Raw genomic sequence first — 6,545 nt, forward strand, 5'->3', positions numbered from 1 at the left:
AAATATAGATATTAATATTCCCAACCTAATTCTTACATGGAATCAACAAATTTTTAGCGTACTTACTATATAATTTTATTGTCCCCTCTAAAACGTAGGTATACTCAAATGCAGAAGACATAGTTCCTGCTCTCCAGCAACTCACAATCACAAGAGACAAATAAATTAAAGCAATTAATTTGTTATAGTTACTAGAATATAGATACCTACAGTAAGAATCAAGAGTTCAGGGAAACTCATCAGAGGGATTGGACCTTAAAGGAAGTTTTTTTTGTTTTGTTTTGTTTTGGGTACGCGGGCCTCTCACTGTTGCGGCCTCTCCCGTTGCGGAGCGCAGGCTCAGCGGCCATGGCTCACGGCCCCGCCGCTCCGCAGCATGTGGGATCTTCGCGGACCAGGGCGTGAACCACGTATCCCCTGCATCGGCAGGCAGACTCTCGACCACTGCGCCACCAGGTAAGCCCTCCTTTCTTGTTCCTTTTTTTTTTTGCGGTACGCGGGCCTCTCACTGTTGTGGCCTCTCCCATTGCGGAGCACAGGCTCCGGACACGCAGGCTCAGCGGCCATGGCTCACGGGCCCAGCCGCTCCGCGGCACGTGGGACTCTCTCCGGCCGGGGCGCGAACCTGCGTCCCCTACCATCGGCAAGCGGACTCTCAACCACTGCGCCACCAGGGAAGCCCCTTAAAGGAAGTTTTGAATTGAGCTTTAAAGGAAGTTTTCCCAGCAGACCAGGAGTTACTGACATTACTGGCAAAATGACCATCTAATAGGGAAACTGAAGGGGTGAACCAGCACGGCCAGTTCAGGAAAAGGGCTGACCCACAACACGTTAAAGGAGGGGCTGTGAGAGGTGGGGCTGGAGAGGTCACAGGGCCTGTGTTCCACACAGAAGGGTTTGCCCTTTTCCATGGCCAGTGTTTCTCAAGTGTCTGAGGACTGCATGCTGCAGACTCATCTGGATGTTTGTTTAAAATGCAGATTCCTGACCTTCGACTCTGATTCATAGCATCAGAACCTCTGGAGTGGGACCCAGAAGTCTTTAACAAAGACTTCAAGTAGCTCTTATACATCTAAAATTGGGGAAGCCCTGCAGTGTAGAGATTTGAAGAACACTGAGTATTTTAAACAAGAAGTAACAGGATAAATTCTGTTCTCATAAGACACTGCTTTGGAAGCAATGTGTAGCATGACTACGAGATGGAAAGTAAGGGGATGGGTTAAACAGCTACCGCAACTGACAGGTGAGAGAGATGAGGGTCTGAGGGAGGAAAGTGTGTGAAGATGGTGAAGGGCAGATCTGGAAAGACACAGTCACCGTAACCCACGAAGCAGATAGATGTGTAAGGTAAAGTTCTTATGAGGTTTCTGGCTGGATGGCCATTAATCTGGATCAGGGATCAGCATACTATAGGCCAAGCCAAAGCCAGCCTACTGGCCAACTTTGTAAATAAAGTCTTGGGAAGACAACCACATTGACTTGTTTACATGTTGACTATAGCTGCCCTTCACTACAGCAGCACAATTGTGACAGAAACTGCACGGCCCGCAAAGCCTGAAGTGTTTACTATCTGGCCTTTGCAGAAAACATTTGCCAGCCCCTGACTTAGATAAACAGCATTAAGGGAAAAAAGAGGTAGCAACTGAACTGGAGGAGAAAAAAAGAATTCTGGGGATGATATGAAGTCTGTTTGGGGTAGAATGAGCTTATGGTACCATTATGGAGCAACCGCGGAGAAACGTAGGAGCTCTATCGGAATGCAAGTCGAAAATGTGTGTATCGTGGTTTAGAGATTCTAATTAAAGGGAGGAAATGTTCAAGGAGAATCAGAAAAAGTAGAAAAAAAGAATAAAATAATGGGAGTCACAAATGCATGAGGAGTGAACAGAGAAGAGAAATTCAGAAGACACTGTAAGAAACAAGGAAGCCTGGTGTCCCCAGAGTCATGGGAAGGTAATGCAAAAACAAAGAAGTAGGCTGTCAAACAGAGTAAAATGAGAATGTTCAAAGCAACCTTTGAAATTGGCAATTTGAGAAACATCGGAGAGCTCATCTGGAGCAGTGTGTGTGTGTGTGTGTGTGTGTGTGTGTGTGTGTGTGAGAGAGAGAGAGAGAGAGAGAAAGAGAGAGAGAGAGAGAGATGATGATTATAACATGTCTCTATTTTCTCATCTCCTATTAACTCATTATTACACATTTTATATATATATCATATAGCATGTCACCTTAGCAACAGAGAAGGATTAAGCATTTGGTTAAAGATAGCGTATTAAAAATATATGCTTTTTTCCTCATGCTCCTTCCAAAACTCCTCTAAAATGACAGGAAAAAAATGTTTAAAGGTATAAACCCATAAAGACAGAGATGAAAGAGGAGATAGCAGCTGACTAGAAATGTTAACGATATTGTGTAAGATGGAAACCAGAGAGATGAGGGACAACAGAGTCAGATTTGGGCTTTTTCTCTACACAGTGGCTGCCAGGGAGGCAAGCCGACCTGTTTCACAGCCCAGAAGAGGCTCAGGAGTTGGAAGAACAGGTGTCTTTGAAGACAAGGGACAGAAGTGAAGCGAGAAACAAAAGATTCTATTAAAATTCTAAGAGATCAGACTCAAGTGTCCATCTCCAGCCTGTACAACATGTGGTTGCTCCGAGTCAGCTGAAGACATGTAGCTTATCTTCCAGAGAGGTTGTGCCTGTTATCCGTGGACTTGGTCACACAATGAGGACAGCTGAAGGTGGGAAGGGACGGAGGCCCCTTACTGGAATCAGAAGGATTAAGCAAAGACCTGCCTTATAGACAGTGAGAGCTTCAGCCCTTATCCCCCACTAGACACACCAGAAGAGTGACGACAGCCTTCTACATCCCAGCAAGAGACTGAAGATTCAGTTCTGGGGAAATAACCAGCTCAACTCAAGGAAAAGAATACCTACAGATATCAATATTGAGGGTGAGGAAGGTTCTCACTGAAATGGGTTTTCTGCCCCACCACACACATAGAATTTCCAGTCTGCCCCTTGGTGCCACAGTTTGAAATATGAACAAGCAGGCAAAGACCAGCAGACATTTTAGGAAAATGACTGAAGCGAAAGAACCTGAAACAAAGAGAAAAAAAACTGGAGAGACTGAGGAAACAAAAGTGCAGAGAGCACAAGAAAAAAATACAACAAAACTGTAACTGATTTTCCCAGAGCAATAAACAAGAAACAGCAAAACCTGGATGCTGTATAAATAAAAGGGACATTCAAAGATGGAAAAAAAAATGCTCCTGGAAAATGAAAATATGATGGGAGAAATAAAATAAAATTAAAGGATTTCAGAGATGAAGTTGAGGGAAAGTAGAATGTAAAGCTATTCTTCCAAAATGTGCTTAAGCTCAACTGAGGAAGGAAATTAAGGAATCCAGGAAACAGGTGAATCCAACACAGGAAAGACTCAAAAACTATTCCCAAGATGACTGAGGGGGAAAAAGTACTGTTTAACCTGTCTGCAATGCAATTAATCTAGTTAGGAGCTGAAGAGCAGAGGAAGTATCTCTCCAAGAAAAAGTAGAACAGAGAGATTGCCTTTTATGTTTGACCATATTTACAGGAGTTTATAAGTCTATGAAAGCATCTCAGGATAAATAGATAATAGTTACATAGAATGTAAGCAAACAAAAAAATTAATTATATAATTATTCATCTCCAAACCTTTTTCTTGCAGAGAAAAATAATCATAATAGGTACATGACTTGGATATAAGTTCACTTATGTTGTCAATATGAACACTGAAGACTGTTCTAAATAGTCTTGTGACACAAATAAAATTGTGATATGAATAAACTGGAAGAAAAGGGGAAGAAAAGTGTGTATGATGGTTATGGTGCAACAAAGGTAAATCTTAATTTTCTATGGTAAAAACCTAACACCCAACTTGGGAAAACAATTGCAGACTATCTAGAAAAGTTGAAGATATGTTTATCCTATGACCAAAATTTCTACTTGTAGAGAAACTGCTTATGTGACCAGGATACAGATATCAGAATGTTCATAGAAGTTTTGTTTGGTTAGGCCTAAAATGGAAAAACTCTAACTCCATCTATGATAATTTCTATGATAATTTTCTGTGGCTAGAGTTTTTGGTATAGCCATACAATGAAATACTCTACTACAGTTTTCTCAACCTCAGCACTATTTATATTGTACATGTGTTATACATTATATTATATATTATACAAGTACTATATAAAATTACATATATATTATTTATTATATACATATTATATAAAATATGATGCACTTTATATACTACTAAATATGTATAATTATTTCTTTAAGTATACATGTCTTATGCCCTTTTCTATAGTTGTGTTATAGTTTATAATTTAAGAAGTAAAAAAAAAAAAAAACAGGGAAAATATAGATAACACCTAATTGAAAAATCGAGAAATAGCAGTAAAAGTATGTTATTTAGGAATATGAAAGGAAAAGCCTGAAAAGGCTAGTAAAAAAAGAAAGTTATTATTTAAGGGTACAGAATTCACAAAAGCAAAGGATATGGGGAAGGGGCAGGAAGCAGCTATTACTCATTATAAACCTTCTTACAGTAAACTAGGTGCATATGTTAGTTTAATAAATATAAAAATTAATTTTGAAAAATGGAATAGTGGTAGAGAGAGGCATGTGAATGCATTTCCTGGGTCGTAAGCTCTATAATCATTCTGGCTAGATTTTTAAATGCTGCTTATTAATCACACTGGTGTTTATTATTTGCAGAGTGTCTGTATTCCTTGGGGTTGGCAGAAGTAGGACAAGGTTATTTTACTAAACAGGTAATATAGAAGCATTTTGTAATGTTGACTAAAGATTAAGTGAATACATTCCAAAGGGGATTTTAAAACTATAATAAATTCAATATAATAAGCAGGTAAATTCGAATGCCTTACTAAAATAATTCTTGAAAGTTTAAGCTTTTTGGCAAATCAAAGGAAACAGGGGAAAAAGAAAACAATGGCTGAAAGTGAAGTTCATTTTAATATGTTGTAGGTGGTGCTAGAAAAATTATCTTTTCCAAGAGGTTGAAACATAGTATAATCAACAAGACACAAATAAGCATTATCCTAGTCACTTTTAGACTAGGAAAGTTTTTATTATTTCAATTGTTTAAATTGACATTGTAGTCGTTTGGAAACTCACTGTTCAGTACATTTGAAAAAGAGTGTGGAGAAAGCCAAGTTATAAATCTGAGATAAGCAACACTGTTTATTTATTCCTATCAGCAGCCCCAAAATCAATCACACAACATGGAGCTCAGTAAGAACTCTGACAGGAAAAGCGTAGAGGAGCCCAGACTCTACGGCACTTAGGGAAGGCTTCCTAGGGCAGGTGACATTTAGGCTGAAGTCTGAGCATGAGTGGGAGTTAGCTAGACAGAGGTCATAAACAAAGAAATTCTCCCAGGAGAGAAGACAGCACCACATAGCCTAGAGATGAGCAAGAACATGATCTCTGAAGATGTGTGTGTGTGTCTGTATGTACGCACACGCACGTGCATGGGTGTGTATGTCTCTGTGCATGTGTACGTGCATGTGTATCTGAACTGTATGTCTCTGTGTGTACGTGTGTTTGCGTATGTGTGTGTAGCATCAGAGCAAAAGAACAGTGACAGGCAAGTGAACAAATCTAGTTCAGAAAGGCTCTTCAAAGATAAGAGGCTCAGATTTGACCTGGGTAGCGATGGGGAGACACTAAATACTTTTAATCCAGGGATGTGCACTTAGAAAGATCACCATGGATGCACTGTAGACAGTTAAAGAGAGCAAAACTGGAATTCCAGAAACCGGTTAAAAGGTCATAGGTGATTTAGGTGACAGATATGGTGCCCTAGACTAGGATAATAGTCCTGGAAAGATGTAGCTGGACTAAAGAGATATTTAGAAGGTATGTCAACAGGACCTCACCTAGTGATGAATGAAAAGTGAGGGTCAGGTAGTTAAAGAGTCAACGACACATCCCAGGTGTCTGGCTTGGGTGATGTCGTTCACGGAGAAGGGGAATCACAAGGGAAAGGAAGCCTGACATTATTTTGAAGGGTGTGTGTGTGTATGTGTGTGTGTGTGTGTGCATGCCAGGAGTGAGGGGAGAACATGTATTTGAGTTGGCATCTCTTAAACTTGAGGAGCTTGTAAATTATTTGTCTTTTTTTATGAGAATCTTAAGAGTTTACATAACGATGGGGGTAAACTGCTAGAGAGGGAGAGGTAAAAGATACAGAAGATTTGGGGATATTGTAAAGAAGAAAACCCTGAGAAAGTGTGAGGAGATGGGATTGGAGTTCTACAAGGACAGATTGGGTTTAGACTGGAAGAGAGAGAGAGAAACAACTTTTTTTAAGAAAATTGAGATGTAATTGGCATATAACATTACACAGAAACAACTCTTCTGATTAATCTTGGTTTGAGTCTCTGTTTTCTCCTCGGCTTCTAAAAAGTTGTTATTGAGACACACATAATCGTATATCTACAAAATACATTCTGGAATACTGAAATAGATGATATTTAATTT

Source organism: Delphinapterus leucas, chromosome 18 (assembly GCF_059928025.1).
Source record: "Delphinapterus leucas isolate spDelLeu-1000000601 "Yukka" chromosome 18, BTC_Dleu_Yukka2, whole genome shotgun sequence".
NCBI lineage: Eukaryota > Metazoa > Chordata > Mammalia > Artiodactyla > Monodontidae > Delphinapterus > Delphinapterus leucas.